Below are 24,162 nucleotides of genomic sequence, written 5' to 3' on the forward strand. Positions count from 1 at the left end.
GCAAGGAGTTGGACGCGAAACAAGCCACCAGCGACCAGACAGGAGGAATCATCAAGCCACCAGCGACCAGACAGGAGGAATCATCTCACCCAGCCCAGAGGACAAGCCATTCCTGAAGGTTTCTTGCTGCAGCGACTAGATGGGTGAGGGGCCTGTGGCCACAGTACTTTGCGTTTAATTGTGCCTTCGCCTGGCGAGCGAGAAGGGACCACTGCCCCTCTCAGCTCAGAGTCTTTTGGAGAGCTGGTCGTGCCATGTGGATTACAAATACCTTCTCTTGAAGGTCTGAGCGCTCCAACTGTAACTTGAATGGGCCCCACCGCTAGCAGACTTTATAGCAGTTTCACCACTGGCCAGTGGTTAGTCAGGGTTTGAAATGTTTTAGCTAAGTGCAGTAGCTAGTTGCACCTCCTCTGCTATTTGTGTGAATTGCATATAACTGTTTGCCTGTTTGATTGTTAAGAATTGTACAGCAGTCTGTCTCTCTCTCACCCAGTGCATTAAGGGGCAGAGTCTCTTCACGGGTGGACAGGGGAACAAACTCTATTTATGACTGTTGCACTATTGAACTGCTATTTCTGCTTCACTAACCCATTGTCACTAAGCTGTTGCTTTTATCTGATGCCATTGTACCCCTATACCATTGTGAACCCTGTTTGCCCACACCCTTCTCACAGGGCATCTTGTCTGCCCCTAATAAAACCCCTTATAGTTATTGGTGTGTCGGAGTATTAGAGGATCCTTTCACAGGACGGGTCATCACTGGGGACAGTAGGAGAACCCAACTCTTACAGCAGCTCCTGTGGGAGTCAGTGCTACACAAGTACCTAATTTTCAAAACAAAGAACAGAAAGAACCCTACAAAAGTGAGATAGAGACTTTGACTGAGGTAGTCCAACAATTGACAAAGGAGATAAAGAAGTTGAAAGAAGAACGATCCCTGTCTAGTAAAAACCTTCCTTCAAGAGTAGAAAACGAACGAGAATCACCATTTGTCTGCTGGAATTGTGGGAGAGAAGGACACATGGCTAGAAACTGTACTGACCGTATGCGGTTGGAGAGACGACCATATTTAAACTGAATGATCCTGCAGCCGAGGGTCAGACTGCAGGATATATCCAACAGACCCCAGATAGAAGTAAATCCCCTTTGATGAAAAGTATAAAGACACAGACCCATAGGAATTTCTGAAAAAATTGGAGTAATAGCTCCCTTAAGAAAAAGAATATAATTGTATTTAAGAAAAGGATAGGGGTAGTGAAGTGGTTCAACAATAAAAAAGGCTATGGTTTTATATCTCTTGGACACAAGGAGAGAGATGTGTTTGTACACTGGACGGCCATAGAGAAGAACAACTCCAAGAATCAGTTTCACAGTTTGAGGAATGGGGGGACGGTCGAATTTAATGTTGTAGAAGGAACTAAAGGTATAGAGGCTGCTAATGTGACTGGTCCTGGTGGTACTCCAGTTCAAGGCAGTAGGTATGTGAAACGTTTGAGACCCCGCAGGCATGGTGCGAGAGATCTTGATTACTATCCGAAGAAGTCTCTGTTGTATCAGAAACTGGGAGAAGCAAAGTATTCTGGACCACCCGCACTGCACAAAGAGTTTAAATGGAGGTGTGATCCAGTTTCATCTGACACTCAGTTCGGTGAAAGGAGGGAACCTAGAGATACCGGAGACAAAAAGGATAAGCAAATTCAGGATAAGCCAAGTATCTATGTACCAAAGGAAACTGTAAAAGACTTAAGTACACAGAAAATTGAAATATGTGAACAGAGAAAAGAAACAGACACTTCTTCAAGAAAAGACTGGGAAGATTACTGGAATCTAATGCCTAAACCTCAACGACACAGACGTAGTCAAAAAAGATATGGTTTATCCAAAACCCCTCGGATACAATCCATCAAGGAGGAAGATCTTGATTACCTGGCCAGGACCTCTCCAGATGACCAAATAAGAAGAGTAGAAACAGGGCCTGAATTGGAGTCTACCATTGTTTCTCAAATTGAGATCCATGATGAAGTAAAGTGGCGTGAGTTTGATAGTAGACGAAAAGAAGAACAAGTGTTAATACCACAGGAAACTGTGGTTCAAATTCAAAATGGGGATAGTAGTTCTGAATTGAGTAAAAAAGCTCTGACATTTAATAAAGAAGAATCTGAAAGTTTAGATTCACAGCCTCAACGATACAGGAGGAAAAAGAAAGGACAGTGTTTGATGGAAACGCTTCAGGTGACGAATGGGCAGTTATAGGAAGCTTATCTGAGGATGCAATTGTCTGATGCTTCAGCAGACAAACCATCCTTCAAGATGGATATGGTTGTCTTATAGCGATGATATATCGCTTTACCAAGTTTGCGGAATTGGTATGCCTCAGGTGGACAAAATTGCGGAAGTATGGTGGATTCCCCCAAAGAGTGCTGAATGTTCCACCCCAGAGGGTGGGCCTGATGACTGTAGCTTCGTCTCCTGGCCCAATGCCGATTATGATTCTCCAGGTAGAATCCCAAATTTTGAACAAGAGGAGGTGGACACTGCTTTGATTGGGGAGAATTCCGTGGACACTGATGAGGAAGGGGTGGAAAATTTAGAATGCTTTAGAAAATCTACTCGAACTAACCAAGGAAAATTACCTGACAGGTATATGCAAGAATAATTCCTTTGGTATTGATGTATGATTTTAGTGTATAATTGTAGAGGACTACAATATTCAAAGAAGGGGGGGGGGGGGGGGAATTGCAGCAGGTAGAAAGAGGGGGGATCTATTTATTTTTATTCTTATATTATGACCTGGTCAGCAGCTTTAAATAGAGGCACTGCTGACACAGGTTTGTTAAGTAAGAGCATTTTGCCCTTAGTTGTAATGGGCACTGCTGTGTGGGTAGGCAGGGCTGATGGCTGAGGGAAGGTTGCTAAGCAACCAGACACACAAGCAGGGGAGCCGTTAGGGAAGATTTAATGGCTCTCTGAGGGGTTGAGTTGGCAGTTGGAGCGGACAGGGGAAGAGGAGCGACGCAGCAGGCCCAGCTGAGGAGATGCAGGCCAGACACTGCAGCAGCTGACATTTTGGGAGAAAAGTAATGCGCTGAGATGATTCTTCAATCCTCCACAGACAGCCATCAGTCCATCAAGGCTGACAAGGAGTGGGGAAGCCAGGAAAGAGATTTCAGGCAGATGAAAAAGAGCCAGTCAGATGTATAGCCAGTGATTCTTGATACAGAGGTGCTGGGAAAGAAGCCTTTAAATCTGACACGTATGAAATATGATTAATACTGTGATAAATCAGCGTGTGACAAGAAAGGTTACATGGAGTAGAAAGTGTAATTTTATTTTTTTATTTTTTAATAAACTTTTTGAATTTTACAACCTGCATTGGTGTTTGTGGAATTCTCATTCAGTTGGCGGTTTGAAACCGTTTACAGTAACTCCTTCAACCTGCTATGTTTCCCCCGCCATGTCAGAGGGACCCCATCTATAATCTGCACTTTCAGTTGTGAGACACTATGATGCATTACAGTAAAATGAGCTGAAACTGCTTGTTTCATATCACCATTTCTAATTGCACTCTTATGTGAACAAATCCTATCTCTTACATTCTGAGTAGTCATACCTATATATCCCAAGCCACATGGGGGCACTTCAAGTAGTACACCACATACCTTGACTCACAGGTATATATATATATCTTTAATCCTAAATTTAGTACCCTTTGATGGATGTGTAAATTCTGAACCTTTGGTGATATGTCCACATAAGTGGCAGCCAAAACAGGGATATGTTCCTACTCTTTTTTTGGGGGGCTGTAATGGTTCTGGTGCATGATAAAATGTCTTATCCCTAATAGTGGGGGCTTTTTTAAAAGAAAGCAGGAGAGGATACCTAAATTCCGGGAAATTGGGAAAAGCCTGGCTCAAAAGATGCCAATGACGCCTAATGCCCCTCCCAATCTCCCCACTGCAAGCATTTATAGGTCGAAACAAAAGGGAGTCGGAACTGTTTGTTATATTTCTTTTTTGGGCGTAGCTTTTGTTGGATAACCTGTTGAGGATAACCTCTCTGTCTAAATTTTAACTCCATATCAATTTGGCGGTTTTTTTAAAAGGTCAGGGGCAGAGACAATTTTCTACAATCTAGCCAATTGTCCCTTAGGAATGGCATCTTTCACATGGGATGGATGGAAACTATCGTAGTGTAGCATAGAGTTACAGTCTGTACTCCTAATGTATAGGGACTAGATTGTGACTAGATAATGTGTAGGGACTAGATTGTGAGCCCCTCTGAGGGACAGTTAGTGACAAGACAATATACTCTGTACAGCACTGCATAATATGTCGGCGCTGTATAAATACTTAAAATAAATAAATCAGAATCAGAATCAACTTTATTTCGCCAAGCGTGACTGGGTCATACCTGGAATTGTTTTTGACACAATACATCTGGTTTAGAGAGAAGACATAGATAGAGACATAGATAGATAGCAGTGAGAGGCATCGATTAGCGTGAGTTGGCATTACATTTCATTGCATTCCACTATACATTGCATTGCTCTATACAATAGTATTTCACTATACGTAGTATTGCAATTGCCCTCTACATCACAGTCCCTAGTGTGACACCGAGATGGTTAGTCTATTGGGCTGGTTGGTGTGGTTGAACGGTCCGCCATGGCACAGACCGCCCCGCAGCTCGTCAGAGCTTGCACTGATGATAGTATGTGGAGGGAGTTGAGGAGGCTGACCGCCGAGGGGAAGAAAGAGTTCCTGTGTCTCGTGGTCTTTGTGGAGATGGCCCGAAGCCTCCGGCCCAATGGCAGCAGGCTGAAGTATCGGTGGCCTGGGTGAGAGGGGTATATTGGCAATCCTCAGAGCCCTGGATTTCAGTCTGTTATTGTGTAGCAGGGCAAGAGAGGGGAGGGGGCACCCAATGATCCACTCCGCTGACCTAATGACCCTCTGAGGTTTGTCCTTGTCACTTGCGGTGGCCCCAGCATACCAGACCAAGATGGAGGAGCAGAGGATTGACTCAATGGTGGCGGTGTAGAAGCTGGTTAGGATTTTTTGAGTCATGCCAAACTTTCTCAGCTGGCGGAGGAAGAAGAGTCTCTGCTGGGCTTTCCGTTGGGTGGCAGTGATGTTGGGCTTCCAGCTGAGATCACTGGAGATTATAGTACCCAGAAGCCGGGCACATGGCACCCTGGCTACCTCGGTACCGTCAATATACATAGGGGGCGGGGGAAGGGGGAGCAGACTTCCTGAAGTCAATGATTAGCTCAACGGTTTTTGCAGTGTTAAGCACCAGCCTGTTCTCCTTGCTCCAGTTGCAAATACTCTCCACCTGTTGGAGGTACTCCTGGATATTATCCCTGGTGACAAGGCCAATGATGGTGGTGTCATCGGCGAACTTGATGACCTTTACAGAGTCTGCCTCCGATCTGCAGTTGTTCGTGTAGAGGGAGAACAGCAGAGCTGACAGGACGCAGCCTTGGGGAGCACCTGTGTTCGTGATCTCTGCTTGTGAGTGGATATCGCCCAGTCTGATGACTTAAGACCTGTTGGTGAGAAAGTCTGTGATCCACAGTAGTAGGCTTGGGTGGACTCCAAGTGCAGCGAGGTCCCGTTGGAGAATGCTTGGGCAGATGGTATTGAAGGCCGAAGTCCAGGAGTAGTATTCTAACATACGTGTCCGGCCTGTCCAGGTGGTCGTTGGTGAGCTCCAAGCAGATATTGATCGCATCATCGGTGGACCTGTTTTCCCTGTAAGCAAACTGGTAGGGGTCTAGGACGGGTGAGGTGGAAAACTTGAGGTAGGCAAGGACTGCACGCTCCATGGTTTTCATGATTACGGATTTCAGGGCTACGGGTCTAAAGTTGTTGAGATCGGAGACTCCTTGTTTCTTAGGGACAGGTATGATGGTAGACCTCCGGTGCAGAGGATTCTGTCCTCGAGCTCCTCTGAGTCTGCTCGCACATGTGGGTGGCCGAAAATGGTGTCGGCGGCTGGGAGCGGAGCCCGGGATGCAGTGTGCACCGCGAGTCAGCTCCTGGGTGGCCGGAGATGGGACCGGCGGCTGGCGGAGACCGGGATTCAGCGTGCTGCGCTTTTGGTGGCCGGAGATGTGTCGGCAGGCAGTGGTGACCGGGGGCCTGGCGGCAGGCGGCGAAGTTCGGGGGTCTGGTAGCAGGTAGGTGTCCGGGGGTCTGGCGGCAGGTAGCGGGCAGTCGAGTCTGGGAGTCAGTGTGCTCGGCCCTTACCACGTGGGTGTCCGGAGGTGGTCGGGAAGCGGCAGGAGATGGGTCTTGCAGCAGGCAGCTGGATCCAGGAAGGCTCCTAGAGCGTGGTGTAGTGTAAGCAGAGGCTAACTATAACAAAACTATAAAAAAAAGAACTGGAAACAAAAAACTAATAACTAGAAACTAAACTCACTAAACTAGGAATTAAAAACTAACTGAACTACCGTACTAAAGTGAACACAGACAGCAGAGAAAGCAGCAAAAAGGAAGAAAAGTGTGGAGCTACGTGCCGTGGCTGCTGGTCCCAGCGCCATCTTGATAGACGTAAAAAGACGTAAAAAGACGATAAATGTATAAATCAAAGACCAAGGAGTCACCTTCTCTCCTATTTATAGTATCTAAAAATATCACTTGTTCTGCGTTGGCATTGCAAGTAAAGATAGATTAGTAAGTAAGATTTCGCTGCAGCTGCGGGACAGGTCCACCAGAAAGGAGTCAAAGGTCGAACGTGGCCCCGGCCACACACAAAAAATGTAGTCAATATATCTAAGCCAGCATTTAGCATGTCGCTGGAATAGATTATTAGAGTAAATAAAAGCTACTTCATACAGACCCATATACAAATTGGCATAGGACGGGGCCACATTCGACCCCATCGCCGTGCCCCGCAGCTGCAGGAAAAACTCATTCTGAAAAGAAAAATAGTTACAACGTAGCACCACATTGAGCAGTTCCAAGGCAAATAAACGGTGTTCTTTTGATAAATATGATCGTGTCATCAGGAACCAATCAATGGCCTCTACACCTCCATCATGTGAGATGGAGGTGTAGAGGATTTTAATTTACATATTAGGATTTAAGAGTCCACTCAGGTCCACTGCAGAGCACAGGTAATCTAATTGGCTGTAGTTAATTTAAACTGATTTAATGATTTGGGGGATGGACACTATGGGCCTGATTCACAAAGCGGTGATAACTCAGTTATCAGGCCTAAAATACTTTAGGCGTGATAACCTTTGCACCGCTGAATTAGCACCGATTTGTGCTCTTTATCGCGCGCAAAGTCCTGCGCGTAAAGTTTCATGCACGCAAACGCATAATTCCACGCGCAGCGCCCATAGGGGTTAATGGGCGCATCGCGCGGAATTACGCATTTGCGCGCATAATACTTTACACGCGGAAACTTCGCGCGAGTTTCATTTTATCATGCCTAAATTGAGTTTAGGCGTGATAAAGGGCTTTTCACAGGCGTGCAAACACTTTGCACCGCTTTGTTAATCAGGCCCTATATATAGGATATGAATGTGTGAGTTCACTTGTGGTTGAAACCGCTTGAAGAAGGGCTAAGACCTGAAACAGCGGGCTGTCGCTGTGTTACCACTGTTTTTATGATTCAATAAAGAGCTTTTTCTATTTTCGGAAGTGCCAGCCTCCAACGCTTCTTTGCTATACAGATGGGATCTGAAGGTGTGGGGATTTATTTAGGCTTGGGCACCCATATTCCCCGCTATTTATGAGTGCCACTCTTTTTACCATTGTTTATACCAGTTGTTCACACCATAGAGGATGAGCACCGTCGGGGATCATGGATCTGGAGGATTGCCAGATACTTTTTCCTATACTGAGGAAAATGCAGCAAGTGTCCTGGCAAAAGCTGGTGAAGCGACAACCTTTTTACAGACACCTGATGTGAAACCACTAAAACGTGAACTGGAGACCACCAAAAAGAAATGGGTGGAATTGGACATGCATGCTAGGACTCTTGCAGAGTATTGTCGCACAAGGAGAATTCCACGGGCAGTACGTTCTCAGGTTTCACCTATGTTGTTTGGGGGTGATCCAAACTTTTGCTCTACTTTTGAGAGGATATGGAATAAAGCAGCCTTTGATACGATGATCCACACCATTGAGAGAATACATCAAGCGCTTCCTATCCTAGAACAGAAGAACCTAGCAACTATCACCCAGCTATATTATCAGCAGAGGAGATGCAAGCGTTTGTGGATCAGTTATCTGTTAAGATTGCAGCATACACCAAGACAATTGAAGAAACTAAATGCTCTAAATTCCATCGTGACACACAAGACTATACTAATGGATATGTATATTCGTGGCAAAAAAATGGTACCTGTGAACACCTTGAGGAGAGTTAACAAACCTCATAAGCCGAGGGGAAGATTACCACGTCCTCATCCTCATCCTCCACTGGGAGGGGATCAGGGGCAGGGCTGTGGAGTCGGAGTCGTGGAGTCGGGCAATTTTGGGTGCCTGGAGTCGGAGTCGGGAAAAAATGCACCGACTCCGACTCCTAATGAATTTGTAACTGTAATTAAAATAGAAAATATGATAAAATGTTCTATTTCTCAGATTATAGTCATTAAAAATAATGTATATATACAGTATATATATATACAGTAATAGCTGTGCTTAGTCCACAAAAATGAAATAAACCAATCAAGATTAGTTACTTGTGCTGCTTCAATAAAGCAGTCCCCGTATTTTTAAGGTCAGATATACAGATCTGATTGTGACTGTATATATGATGTGTACACAGGAATCTCTTATATATACTAAATAACATCTATGCTGTAAGAATAAAGCCTGATGTGTAGCTGTGTCACTAATAGAGATGGTCAATGAGATGGAAATAATTCTGCATTGATGCTGATTTATGCAAATGTATGCACTCCCTTTGCTGATGAAATCAAATCATTTGATATGTTGTTAAAATTTGGTTTGGTGACTACAAATTAAAGGGTACCTGAGACGGATGAAAAGTAAAGTTTTATACATACCTGGGGCTTCCTCCAGCTCCCTTCAGGCTAATCAGTCCCTCGCTGTCCTCGACCACCCGGATCTTCTGCTATGAGTCCTGGTAATTCAGCCAGTCAGCGCTGTCCGGCCGAATGCCGCTCCCACAGCCAGGAACATTCTGCACCTGCGCAATAGTGCTGCACAGGTGTAGTATGCTCCTGGCGGTGGAGTGTGTGCATGCGCACTACGCCCGACTGGCTCAAGTACCTGGACTCATAGCAGAAGATCCAGGTGGTGGAGGAGGACAACGAGAGACTGATTATCCTGAAGGCGGCTGGAGGAAGCCCCAGGTCTGTATAAAACTTTAATTTCATCTGTCTCAGGTTTACTTTGTTACACAGTAGTACTATACTCTACATATGCACTCCCCACAGAGCTGCAGGGAATCCACTGAGAATGCTGTGCACATTGAACACAGAGGTGTTGTCTGTCACCCATAAACCTTGTTCAGATTGTGCATGAAGAATGTGTAATAGAGGAAGAATCCCCTCATTCCCCTGCAGAGTAACTGCACATCACTCTTACATGTACTCACACTTACATTGCCTAGGGCCTGATAGATGTTCTTTGTTCCGGTTTGTACCTTTTACAAGTACCGTATTTTCCGCCGTATAAGACGCACTTTTTCTCCCCAAAAAATGGGGAGAAAAAGTCCCTGCGTCTTATACGGCAAAGGCAGGGAATCCCCGACTTACGGACGCCCGCCGATACAAACCGCCGACCCGACGCCATCGGGTATTCCCTGCCTTGCCGCTGTGAGTCCTCCCCGCTTGCCTCCACCTCCCCCTGTGTCGCCGGGTCACCCCCCCTGTGTCGCCGGGTCCCCCTCTGTGAGAAGCGGCAGCGTCAGAAGCTTACCTCCTCCATCTTGCCCGCGGCGATTGAAGACCTCCGGCTCCTGTGGGCGGCTTCCTCTAGTGCCGGCTTGTAATGACGCGTCATCAATGACGCGTCATCAATGACGCGTCATTACAAGCCGGCACTAGAGGAAGCCGCCCACAGGTGCCGGAGGCCTTCAGTCGCCGCGGGCAAGATGGAGGAGGTAAGCTTCTGACGCAGCCGCTTCTCACAGAGGGGGGGGACCCGGCGACAGAGGGGGGGACCCAGCGACAGAGGGGGGGGAGGACTCACAGTGGGATACACAGTGAGGAGGGCACTCGGGAGGACACTCGGGGGGCCAGGAGCACTTTGGGAAGACACTTGGGGGGGACAGGAGGACACTTGGGGGGGACAGGAGCACATTTGGGAGGACACTGGGGGACACTTGGGGGGCAGGAGGACACTTGGGGGTACAGGAGGACACTTGGGAGGGACAGGAGGACACTTGGGGAGACAGGACACTTGGGGGGACAGGACACTTGGGGGGACAGGAGGACACTTGGGGGGGACAAGAGCACATTTGGGAGGACACTGGGGGACACTTGGGGGGCAGGAGGACACTTGGGGGTACAGGAGGACACTTGGGGGGGACAGGAGGACACTTGGGGGGACAGGATACTTGGGGGGACAGGACACTTGGGGGACAGGAGGACACTTGGGAGGACACTTGGGGGGGACAGGAGGACACTTGGGAGGGACAGGAGGACACTTGGGGGTACAGCACTGACACATGGGGGTACAGCACTGACACATGGGGGTACAGGAGGACAACTGGGGGTGACAGGAGGACACCTGGGGGAGACATGGGGACACAGGAGGGCACCATTTGGGGGAGGTCATGTACAAGACGCTCCTGAAATATGGACGCACCAGGTTTAGTTTATATTTTTTTTTCCCTGGTTTTTGCCCTCTAAACCTGGGTGCGTCTTATATGCCGGAGCGTCTTATACGGCGCGAAATACGGTACTCTTACCAGCAAGGACTAGTTTTAGTCTAAAGGGAATAAATGTAGTAGTCTACATATCCTCCTCACTTCAGTTGTCTTGTAAAATTCCTAAGCGTTGGCAGTTAAGAGACGAATTTCATGTTACATACTTTTAATCAACAAAATTGTAATATGCAAATTAGAGGAGTCGGAGTCGGAGTCGGTGGAATCCTAAACTGAGGAGTCGGAGTCGGTGGATTTTTGGACCGACTCCACAGCCCTGATCAGGGGTCTTCTGCCTCTGATTTTGTTGTCCTCATGGGAGAACTCGCCTACACCAAAAGGAGCAGTAGGTGGGGTGGGAGCAGGGCCAGGAACAAACACACGAAAAGAACCAGTAAGGAGTCAGATGGAATTACACAAGAGACCCTAATCGAGTCACCAAACTTAGTAGTCAACATCTCTAGTCATACTTTGACACCGACGGAGGAAAGAGTACTTAATTATGGACTTCACTTCAGCCTTACCAGTTAAACCTTATTTCTTTGAATTGGACCAAGAACTGTATTTTTTTTTAGGACGATTAAACTGAAGTATTTTTTGGGGACTATGCCACATTACAGTGGCTCTCAAGAAGAAACACATGAGTCAATGTTTTCTTTGAGGGATCTGGGGTTGAGGAATAGAGGTTCTTTTACTCCATCAGGCAATTTGGTGATTGATAATTTTTGTAATCGTGTCATGGAAGACATGGGGAAATTGGAGACTGAACAACATATGAAGAGAGTACAGTTTAATCTTACTAAGGACGAATGGCTGACATTAGACAAAAAAAGAAAAAAAGAACTGAACTTACAATACGCCCTGCCGATAAAGGCGGGGCAGTTGTGATATTGGAAAGTAGCTATTATGAGGAGGAGATCAGGGGTCAGTTAGCTCAGACAGAAGTATATTGTAAAATACAAGATGACCCTCTGGTTTCCATACAAAGGAGAATTAAAAGCATCACTGAAAGGGCAAAGGCTGCAGGTGTTATTGATGAGGGTGTAGCAAAATTTCTGATACAAGAATACCCGATTACCAGGGCCGGGCCGAGGCATAGGCTGGAGAGGCTCCAGCCTCAGGGCGCAGTGTAGGAGGGGGCGCACAATTCATTCAGCTGTCATTCCTAATTGTGTATGAAGCAGAAATAAATAAGAAAATGGGATACATAGCAGTGACTGCAAGCCAGATAACTATATATTAAGGTGTTGGGGAGGTTGTGGGCCCTGTGGCACCTCTTACTCTAATAGCAATCAGTGTGTGACAGCTGGGGTGGGAGGGGTGGAGGGGCGCACTTTGGTGTCTCAGCCTTGGGTGCTGGAGGACCTTGTCCCTGCTCTGCCGATTACACCAAAATTCTACACTCTACCTAAGATACACAAGGACCCATGTCGTCCACTGGAGAGACCCATTGTGGCCGGTGTGGTGTCTGATTTAGCTACTTCGTCTGATTTAGCTACCTGCAGCTAAATCAGACAGCACAGTGTGTCCGGAAAAGCTACCCTGTCTGAATTAGCTACAAAACAAAGCAAAAAACAAACCCTGTGTATATGCTGCATAATGTTGTTTGCCCTTGAGTGATAGGTTACAGATCTTATTTATGTAATAATTATTATGTTGGATATGAAATAGCCAATGTATTGTTCTTCTAGTTCAGCTCGTTCTTCTTATTATTATTAATATTGGTATTATTAGCGCTCCCCATTTTCTATACGCCACGCCTCCCACAGTTTTAGGGGTACAAGCGCCAAACTTTCTACACTTATTCGTCTTATAGCGAAGTATATTGCTTGTGCTTTAATAAGCGATCCCACCCTCCGTGCCCCTGCGGCGGACCCTGGAAGACCCATTTTTCCGTGTTGACTTTGACGGAAAAATTTTAAATCACTGCCACTCGTACAGTTTTGAAGCTACACTCCCAAAACTCGGACCACATATTGTAGGTGTAACCCCAAATAAAAATATGTATTTTGGGGGGGTCACCCTGAAGTGGGCGGAGCTACCAGCGGCCAATGAAAATTTGAAGTTACATTCACCAAACTTTTGTTAATGGAGTGAAGCTGAAACATTTTGTCACATTTTGGGGACCCCCAAAAGTGGGCAGAGCCATAATCAACCAATCAGATTTTCCCTATTGACTTCAATGAGAAAATGTAAACAGCTATAATTCTCACTGTATTAAAGCCAGAGTTCCCAGACTTGGCACACTGGGTCACTGGGTGACTGGGGTTAAAATTTGGCAAGGTGGGCGGAGCCACATACAGCCAATCAGACACATAGCCAACATCCTGTGGTTTCTTCAGAAACCACACCATCTAGTTAATATTATTATTGGTGCCCCCCCCCCCCCCCCCATTTTCTATACGCTACTCCTCCTACAGTTTCAGGCTTCTTGCACACTGCAAGCGATTCAGATTCAGATCCGCTTTTTAATCAGTTTTTACCTCCGATTCAGATTCAGATTTGCAGTGTGCAAGGAGCAAACTGCAAATCTGAATCGGAAGTAAAAACAGATTAAAAAGCGGAATCGGAATCTGAATTGCTTGCAGTGTGCAAGAGGCCTCACAGGTACAAGCCCCAAACTTTCCACACTTATTCGTCTTTAAAGGGAACCAGAGAGGAATGATTTTATAAAATATAAAAAGAGTTTATACATACCTGGGGCTTCTTCCAGCCCCAGAAGCCTGGATCGCTCCCACGCCGTCACTTCCAATTGTCCGCATCACAGGGGCTCCCTCCATACCCGTACGCATGCGGCTGCGCAGTAGGCAGCCACACGTGTACCTGTATGGAGGGAGTGCCCTGTGATGTGGAGAATTGGCCACGTCCGCCGGCCGACTGGTGGTAATGATAGGACCCGGTATCGGCGGTTCCAGGCAGCGGAGGACGGCGGCGTGGGAGCGATCCGTGCGTATGGGGCTGGAGGAAGCCCCAGGTATGTATACTTCATCCTCTCTGGTTCCCTTTAAGCCCCACCCACATGCAGAGTAGCACAGAAAAGGATTAAGATGAAATAGGGCCCTAGACAAGATAGTACTTTTTTGGGCGCTACTCTACTTTAGGGGACCCAGCAGGAAACCTCATAGGGAACAATTCTCCAATCACAGCATCCTTTACCGCACAAAGCATTGTGAATGGCTGAACAGGGTGGGTGTAGTTTATTACAACCTAGAAGTTCAAGAGCATGCCGTCCACCCAATCACATTAGCTAGATTTCCCTATGAGGTTTCCTGCTGGGTCCCCTAAAGTAGACTAGCGCCCATTTTTGTGCACTGCTGATGGTCACCTGACTTTTTTAGTTAGATTTGGTGGGGGTAGCATCCACCAGGCCCCTAGACCAGACGCGTAGCTTGGGGGGGGGGGGTCGGACAAGTGCCCCCGGGCTCTAGGTTCCCAAGGGCGCACATTGGGGATTTTACACCCCCCCCATGGCCGCCCGCTGCCCCCCCCCTCCCCCCCCCCGCCTGTCCACGCTGTCAAGCAGGAGCAGCCCAGCTTCAGACCTCCGACCAGCCGGCGACCACTATGCGGGCGCTGGGACCTAGCGGACATCACTTCCGCATTTACAGCGTGGTGTTCACTGAGATCGGTGCGCCTGCTCTAACTGGTAGCCGCTGATACTGAGGTCTGAAGCTGGGCTGTCCCTGTCACTATCTAACCTGGGGGTCCCTGTCACTATCTAACCTGGGGAGTGCCTATCACTATCTGAACTGAGGGGCATGTCACTACACACACTGGGAGTCACCAGTTACTAACTGAACTGGGGGCGCCTGTCACTACCTAAACTGTGGGCTCCTGTCACTACCTAAACTGGGGGGTACCTGTCACTACCTAAACTGGGGGGCTCCAGTCACTACCTGAGGTAGGGGGCTCCTGTCACTACCTGAACTGGGGGGGCTCCTGTCACTACCTGAACTGGGGGGCTCCTGGCGCTACCTAAACTAGGGGGCACCTCTCACTACCTAAACTATCTAGGCCAGCCAGCTCAACATCACCACCAGCCAACCAGCCCAGAATCACTGGCAAAAAGGCCACAGCATCACCACCAGTCAGGCCAGCATTTACTTCAACCAGCCAAGCACAGCCCAGCATCACCACCAGCCAGCCCAGCCACAGCATCACCGCCAGCCAGCCCAGCCACAGCATCACCGCCAGCTAGCCCAGCCACAGCATCACCGCCAGCCAGCCCAGCCACAGCATCACCGCCAGCCAGCCCAGCCACAGCATCACTGCCAGCCAGCCCAGCCACAGCATCACCGCCAGCCAGCCACAGCATCACCGCCAGCCAGCCACAGCATCACCGCCAGCCAGCCCAGCCACAGCATCACTGCCAGGCCTTTCAGTCCACACATCATCCTAAATCCAGCCAAAAATAGTATTGCCAGCCAGGCACAGCAGCCAGTAGAGGAGAATTCAGAAGCCAGGTGAGAGGTGTCTACCATATTAAGGGGGCATTCTGCCCATTTATGTGAAATGCTGTCAATTTATGTGCCTCATGACTGCTGAATTTGTCTTGTTGGGGGCCTCATGGTTACTGAATTTGTCTTGTTGGGGGCCTCATGATTTGTTGGGGGCCTCAAGATTGATGAATGTGGCTTGTTGGAGGCCTCCTGATTTGTTGGGGGCCTCATGATTGCTGAATTTGTCTTGTTGGGGGTCACATGATGGGGTCACAACTGCGAGACTATGGGAAAAGCTGAATCATCATCATATGAGACAATAGCATTAAACCTACTTTTTTTAGCTTTTTAAAACAGAAAATAAAACTGGGGGGTTCTAAAAAAATAATACATTTTCCAGGAGTAGGATGGATGAAATTGTTTATCTTCACAGTAGGGCTATAAACAGTTATGGAACATTCCAGGTCAGGAAAGTACATACTGAAGGAGGGTGGGTGAGCGTGAGCCTGGGGGGGAGGGGCTATAAACAGTTGTGGAACGGAACATGCTGGAAGGTACATACTGAGGGAGGGAGGGTGGGTGAGCATGAGCCGCAACCTTCACCTTAGGGGGCGCATTAATAGTCTTTGTCCCCGGGCGCTGAAAGCACTAGCTACGCCTCTGTCCTAGAATGTGTTTTTGGCTCTCCCCACTTTTTGTAACCTGGACACACAGTCACTCAATGACCAAGTATGTGAGCTTTCAGGTCCTTGGCATCAATAAAACAAAATCTGATTGGCTGTTTGTGGCTCCACCCCCTTTTCTGAATTTGAACCCCAGTCACCCAATAACCAACTGTACCAGGTTTGAGGCCTGTGCCATTAACAGCACAATAATGGCAGCAATTTTAATATTCCTCTTGAAAATCAACAGGTGAATATTGATTGGCTTTTTAAGGCTCCACCCACTTTTCTGAATATTAATCCAAGACAGCAAAGTAACAAACTGTACAAAGTTTGCGAACCCTGCCATTAACAGTGAAGAAGGTGCTGCAGTTTATATATTCCCAGGGTAATCTGTTTTTGACTCCACCCAGTTTTTGTAACCTTGACACACAGTCACTCAATGACCAAGTTTGTGAGCTTTCGAGTTCCTGGCATCAAAATTGTGTGAATGGAAGCAGTTAATCCAGCATAGAGATCTTTCCCTATGCCTATGTCATCACACAGATGGGTAGATGCCCCACCCACTCTACCCCATAGGACGTTGAAATTTATAAATGATCTGCCTAGCCCTGCCCCCCCAGTCTTTTGTCCTCGGAAACTCACCTCAGGGACGACGGTCTGCAAGCTAGCTATTTTAGCTACATCTTTTTGATTAACATTTTTATACCTCTCCCTATCTGCTGTATTCAGCATTTCTGCCGGTGGCCTCGGCCGGCAGTCCCCCGACAGGCTATAATATAGCTGGGGTAGAGCCTGTAATTTGCTGGTTTAACAGGCTGGGCCAGTATGCTATCAGGCTAAAAGTCTGTGTATCAGTGCCCAAAAAGGAAACTGTCCGCTATGTATAGATGCTAAGTAGCGTCTCATGGTGGCCGTGGAATCTTTCTCACCTGTTTCTCTGTCTCCTCCGTTATGCGCTCCAGTGGCCGGCGGCTGCACTCCAGCGGGATTTCCGCATGACGCTCTTCCGCCGGAAGTGACGTTGCGGAGCTCGACGGCCGGTGATTGGCCACAACACGGAATTCGGTGTTGGAGGCGGACCTGGGTTATTTAAACCTGCCGCTCAGCGCGCTATGCGCTGGCGGCGTGGATGGTCGGCGTTCTCCGCATCTGCATCCTCCAACCACCGGCACAGGGTACGGAGAGCCTCACTATGGCGGCCCCGGTCGATACCAATACTCAGCAAATGGCAGGTACATACTAATGCTGGATTATCCGCACCAACCAACATTGTTGTTGAAATCATTTTGTTGTATATCTCTACACTCTGTTTTTTTTTTTACTCTCTCTCTCTTCCTCTCATCCTGACTGGATCCTTTTTCATTCTTTTCAGCTGCATTAGCTGGACCCTCTGATTCCACGGCAAATGTAGCAAACCAGCCCCGGGCTAAAAGGTAAGGGGAGGTCAAACAGGTAGGTTCTAGCCCACAACACTGAGTGCTGGACTAAACACTATTTTTTCTTTTTCTTTGTTAGTCCGAAGAAACAGCATAAAAAGAAATCACGATCTAGGTCAAGATCGCGAAGACGAAGTCCTCAGTATTACTATTACAGAGAAAGAAGTCGTTCGCCTCACAGGCGAAGATCCAGTTCGCCAAGTAGAAGAAGAAAGGGCTGTTGGGCCTGCGACAGGGATGTAATGCCTGGCAAGACGGTGTGTGAGCGATGTTTCTCAGAGATGTCCTCGGAGCCTCAACAATCGCCAGTAGACGTATCAGAACTAATTAAAGTAGCGGTCCAAGATTCCATGAGGGAATATATTGCATCCCTACCCTCTCAACCGCCCACCTCAGCGGAAACCCAGCCACAACCAATCCCTGGAGAAGGGGACCTGAATACTGCAGGATTTGACTTTACGCTAGTGGAACCTTACGTATGCGCTGTGAGGGAAGCCATACAGTGGGAAGACGACGACTCAGAAAATGGATTGGCAAACACTAGGAAACAGAAAGAGTACTACACACACCTAAAGAAAAAAGTTACACCATTCCCCTTTATGCAGGAAATTTCTGAAATTATTGATGAAGAGTGGGAGAAGATTGAGAAAAAGCCCCCCTTACAGAACCGCATCTCCAAGCTATACCCTATGAAGGAAGACAAGTCGATACGATTAGATAATCCCCCAGTAGTAGATGCCTCGGTGATTAGACTGGCAAAACCGACTACTCTGCCCAGAGAGAATGCAGCCTCATTTAAGGATGCCCTCGACAGAAGAATAGACACAGAGTTAAAGAAAATTTATACAACCTCAGGAGGGGCGACTAAGCCTGCGGTAGCCCTCACGTCTATCGCTAAAGCTATCAAAGTATGGACTCTGAACGTAGAAGAGGCTGTACGTAATGACGCAGAAAAGGAATCAATAATTTCGTCACTGGATGACTTAAAACTTACTTCCGATTTTATAGGGGAAGCGGTGGTGGATATAATTAGAAGCACATCCAGATCGATGGTATACTCGGTGATGGCCAAACGGGCTCTCTGGTTGAGAGCATGGTCGGCAGATCCTTCCTCCCGCGCCGACTGGTGTAAAATACCATACGATGGAAGATTACTATTTGGAGCAGAAATGGACTCGGCTATACAACGAGTCACGGGAGGCAGATCGGGATTGATTCCTCAAGATAGGAAGAACAAGAAACCTACTTTTCAACAGAATAAATTCCAACAGGCCAAGTATAGAAACCCGCGTTCATACCGACCAGGTCGAGAATATCGACGCAACTAGCAGAGTTCGCAAACGACTTTCCAAAGGTCGACTAAGCAGAAGACCACACCTTCAGGCCAGGGACAACAAAAATCCTTTTGAGAGTGTCTCCGCCCAGATTTGCCCAGTAGGAGGGAGATTATGCCAGTTTGGACAAATTTGGGCGGACAGCATTACCAATCCTTGGGTGTTGAGGACAATCAACCAAGGTCACAAATGGAAATTTGTGGGAAGACCACCAGGAAACTACTTTATCCCTACACGTATCCCAGTATCACAGGAAAAGAAATTGGTGCTAACTCAATACATCGAGTCCCTTATACTCAAGAAAGCGATAACACCTGTTCCAACTGCGCTAAGAGGAGAGGGCTTTTACTCCCCACTATTTCTTGTCCGGAAAAAATCGGGCGACTGGCGACCAGTTCTGGACCTAAGGAGATTAAACAAACGAATACTACTAAAAAAATTCAAGATGGAAACGCTACAGTCAATTACAAGATCAATCATGATCTCAGATTGGATGATATGTGTAGACTTGGAAGACGCCTATTTACACGTCCCCATACATCAGAACTTCCAGAAATTCTTAAGATTCGCTGTAGGACCGCTCCACTACCAATTTACAAGCCTCCCATTCAGGATATTACCGGCCCACGAACTTTCACCAAAGTTCTTCTGGCACTAGTAGCAGTTCTGAGACTGAAGGGGCTTCGTCTTTTTCAATACCTAGACGACTTGCTACTCCTGGCCCAAGATCGAAAAATACTGTTACGACACAAACAGATCTTGTTGGACACGCTTCAGCACTTTGGTTGGAAACTAAATTTAGGAAAGAGTCAACTGCAGCCGACTCAGGAAATGATTTTTCTTGGAGCTCTAATCAAAACACAAGAAAACAGAATAATGCTACCAGAAGAAAAGAGATTGACACTAATATCGAAAGTTCAACGAGTACTGAACGAGCGACAATTGACAGCGAGAGATTGTCTGAGCATTATTGGCTACCTGACATCAACTATACCGATGATCAGATGGGCACAGTGGAACATCAGACCTTTCCAGTGGGGTTTTCTCAAACAGTGGGACAAGAAACGTATGGAACAGACAATTCAGATCACAACCCCTATGAAACAGGGACTGAGATGGTGGAATGTCCAGAGCAACCTGACGAGAGGTCATATGATACAACCTGGCTCTTACACCATAATTACTACCGATGCCAGTCTGAAGGGTTGGGGGGGGGCGCACTGTCTAACACAGTCAGCCCAGGGGGTGTGGCCCACACCTCAGAATCACACTCCTGCCAACATCTTAGAGTTACGGGCAGCGCTTCACGGATTGCAGAGTTTTCGAAATTTAATACACAACAGGCCTGTATTAATGAAAATGGACAATCGAACAGCAGTCTCCTATGTAAAGCGGCAGGGGGGTACGAAAAGCAGGAACCTGCTCTTACAGACGGAAGAGATCTTCCACTTTGCGGAGCACAATGTATGGGACTTGAAAGCGGTGTATATGCCCGGGTCACCAGAACACGAAGGCCGATTACCTAAGTCGCCATCATATAGACAACGGCGAGTGGACACTCTGCCAGGAGGTATATCGATGGATTTGCAGCCAATTCCAGTTCCCCCAAGTAGATCTAATGGCGACAGCAGTCAATTCGAAATGTGCCAAATTCATGACCAGATATCCTTGCAAAGAAGCGATAGCAACAGATGCCATAACAGCGAATTGGAATTTCGACATTGGCTATGTCTACCCACCAACACCAATGATACCACAACTATTAACACGTCTATTGAGGGAGAGAGTTACGCTCATAGCGATCCTGCCTTTTTGGCCGAATCGGCCTTGGTTCCCCCTGTTATGGGACTTGAAGTTGAAATCTCCTCTTCCTCTCCCCAACAGACCAGACCTTCTCCAGCAGGGAGAGGTACACCATCCGGATCCGCAGAGACTCAACCTCATGGCTTGGGTATTGAGGGGAAGAGGCTACAGTCACTAGGGTAATACAAACCTTATTACAAGCCAGAAAACCAACGACTAACGCAACCTATAACCGAGTGTGGAATAGATTTGTAGAGTTTGCGGACAGTGAAAGATTCGACCCTTTGTTTCCTCTACCAAATCAAATACTAGCCTTCCTTCAGAAGGGTCTGGACAAGGGACTTGCCTTCCACACCATTAAGGGACACGTCTCTGCAATCTCTGCACTGACAGGATCTCCTTGGGGTAGTCACCCGCTTATAAAACAGTTTATGAAAGGGGTTCTAAAGATTAAACCGCCAAGGAAGAACTTATTTCCTAAATGGGATCTCCCATTAGTTCTACAAGCACTTACGAAGGAACCATTCTTTCCCCTTCAGGACTGCACACTCTGGAATCTAACATTGAGAGCAGTATTCCTGGTGGCAGTAACATCTGCCAGAAGAGTGTCTGAAATCCAGGCATTAGGTCATGAAGAGCCATACCTCACCTTTCTTCCGGATCGCGTAGTCCTGAGACCAATTCAGAGATTCATTCCAAAGGTGGCAAGTTCATACCATCTAAACCAGGACTGGATTCTCCCGGGTTTTTCTTCAACAGGACTCGGACAACGTGCACCCTCTGGACATTGCAGAATCTCTAAAGATGTATCTTCAGGCCACAAAGGACTTCAGGAAGTCTGACACACTATGGGTGATCCCAACAGGCTACAGAAAGGGACAGCCCGCATCTGTCAGAACAGTGGCCTCATGGATTGTAAAGACAATTCAGACTGCCTACAGACTGACTGGACTTGATCCGCCGGAACAGATCGTCGCACACTCCACCCGTAGTGTGTCGACATCATGGGCGGCAATGAACAGAGTCTCAGCCGAAAAGATCTGTCAGGCAGCTAACTGGTCAAAGATTGACACATTTATCAAACACTAGCTGATTGCCCGGCGTTGCCCGGGTATGTATTTGGCTGGTGTTGGCTCCGCCTACTTTTTCTAACCCTAACACACAATTACTCACTGACCAAGTTTGTGAGCTTTGCGGTCTTTGGTATCAATAATCTGCATTGAACTGAAACAAATCTGATTGGGTGTGTGTGGCTCCACCCCTTTTTCTGAATTTGAACCCCAGTCACCCAATAACCAACTGTACCAGGTTTGAGGCCTGTGCCATTAACAGTTCAAGAATTGTAGCAATTAAATATTCCCCTTGAAAAGCAACAGGTGAAGTTTGATTCACTTTTGTAGGCTCCACCCACTTTTCTGAATATTAATCCCAGTCACCCAGTGACCAACTGTGCAAAGTTTAAAAACCCTGCCATTAACAGAATGGCTGCAGTGTACATTTTCCCAGTGAAATTTGTATTTGTCTCCACCCACTGATGACCCAGCATTGCCCGGGTATGTATTTGACTGGTGTTGGCTCCGCCCACTTTCTAACCCTAACACACAAACACTCAATGACCAAGTTTGTGAGCTTTGGGGTCCTTGGCATCAATAATTTGTATATTCCCATAGAAATTAAACAAATCAGATAGGCTGTTTCTCCAGCATTTGAACCCCAGTCACCCAAAGACCAACTGTAGCAGGTTTGAGGCATCTGCTATTACCAGTGTACAAATGGCAGCAATTTAAATATTCCACTTGAAAATCAACAGGTGAATTTTGATTGGCTATTATAGGCTCCACCCACTTCCCTGAATATCTCAGTCACTCAGTGACCATCTGGGCAAAGATTGGGAACCCTAAAATAAACAGTGTAAGAAGGGCTGCAATTTACACTTTCCCAGTGACATTTGTTTTTGGCTCCGCCCACTTTTTGTAACCTGGACACAAAGTCACTACTCAATGCCCAAGTTTGTGAGTTTTGGGGTCCTTGGCATCAATAATTTGTATTTTCCCATGAAATGAAACAAATCTGATTCACTGTTTGTGGCTCTGTCCCCTTTTCTGAATTTGAACCTCAGTGACCCAATGACCAACTGTACCAGGTTTTAGGCTTGTGCCATTAACAGTGCAAGAATTGCAGCAATTTTAATATTCTCCTTGAAAAGCGACATGTGATTTTTGATTGGCATTTTTAGGCTCCATCCACTTTTCTGATTATTAATCCCAGTCACCCAGTAACCAGCTATGCTAAGTTTGAGAACCCTGCCATTAACAGTGAAGAAGGGCTGCAGTTTACAATTTCCCAGAAAAATCTGTTTTTAACTCCACCCACTTTTTGTAACCTTGACACAGTCACTACTCAATGACCAAGTTTGTGAGCTTTTGGGTTCCTGGCATCAAAATTGTGCTAATGGAAGCAGTTTATCCAGCAAAGAAATCTGGCTGTTTTTGGCTCCGCCCCTTTACTGAATTTGAACCCCAAACACTTAACGACCGACTGTAGCAGGTTTGAGGCCTCTGCTATTAACAGTGTGAGAATGGCTGCAGTTTCAATATTCCCCTTGGAAATTAATAGGTGAATTTTGATTGGCTCTTGTAGGCTCCACCTACTTTTCCAAATATTAACCCTAGTCACCCAGTGACCAACTGTGTGAAGTTTGAGAACCCTGCCATTAACAGTGTAAGAAAAGCTGCAGTTTACATTTCCCCATGTAAAAAGTTAGTTGTTTTTGGCTCTGCCCACTATTTCTAATTTTGACATACAGTCACTTAATGACCAAGTTTATGAGCTTTGGGTTCTTTGGCATCAATAAGTTGCATTTTACCATTGAAATTAAACAAATTTGATTGGCTGTTTTTGGCCCGCTCCCTTCAGAATTTAAATTTCAGTCTCCCAGTGACTGACTGTAGCAGATGTTAGGCCTCTGCCATTAACCACCTGAGCGGTCTGGACGAGCTGAGCTCGTCCAACACTGCCGGAGGTCGCCGCTCAGGCCCTGCTGGGCCGATTTTAATCAAATAAAAAGCAGCACACGCAGCCGGCACTTTGCCAGCCGCGTGTGCTGCCTGATCGCCGCCGCTCTGCGGCGATTCGCCGCGAGCAGCGGCGAAAGAGGGCCCCCCTAGCCGCCTGAGCCCTGCGCAGCCGGAACAAAAAGTTCCGGCCAGCGCTAAGGGCTGGATCGGAGGCGGCTGACGTCAGGACTTTTCCGAATATTAATCCTAGTCACCCAGTGACCAACTGTGTGAGGTTTGAGAACCCTGCCATTAACAGTGTAAGAAAAGCTGCAGTTTACATTTTCCCATGTAAAAAGTTAGTTGTTTTTGGCTCCGCCCACTATTTCTAATCTTGACATACAGTCATTTAATGACCAACTTTATCAGCTTTGGGGTCCTTGGCATCAATAAGTTGCATTTTACCATTGAAATTAAACAAATCTGATTGGCTGTTTTTGGCCCGCTCCCTTCAGAATTTAAACCCCATTTTTCCAGTGACTTACTGTAGCAGATTTTAGGCCTCTGCCATTAAGAGTGCATGAGTGGCAGCAATGTAAATATTCCCCTTGAAAATCAAAAGGTGAATTTTGATT

The 24,162-nt window shown here is 47.0% G+C and overlaps 1 protein-coding gene across 4 annotated transcripts in view; it reads left to right on the forward strand.

Annotated features, from left to right (window-relative positions):
• Positions 1-24,162, forward strand: part of LOC137541345 (VID27-like protein) — a 353,729-nt gene that overhangs the window by 252,141 nt on the left and 77,426 nt on the right. For 2 of the 4 annotated variants that reach the window (XR_011025129.1, XM_068262602.1), the window contains exon 1: positions 3,008-3,225. The exons of the other annotated variants lie outside the window; for them this stretch is intronic. The gene's annotated coding sequence lies outside the window, so the exon portion shown is untranslated. Of the gene's footprint in view, positions 1-3,007; positions 3,226-24,162 lie in introns of those variants that run through there. 4 annotated transcript variants of the gene reach the window in all.

The sequence above is a fragment of the Hyperolius riggenbachi genome, chromosome 12, assembly GCF_040937935.1.
Source record: "Hyperolius riggenbachi isolate aHypRig1 chromosome 12, aHypRig1.pri, whole genome shotgun sequence".
In the NCBI taxonomy this organism is placed as follows: domain Eukaryota; kingdom Metazoa; phylum Chordata; class Amphibia; order Anura; family Hyperoliidae; genus Hyperolius; species Hyperolius riggenbachi.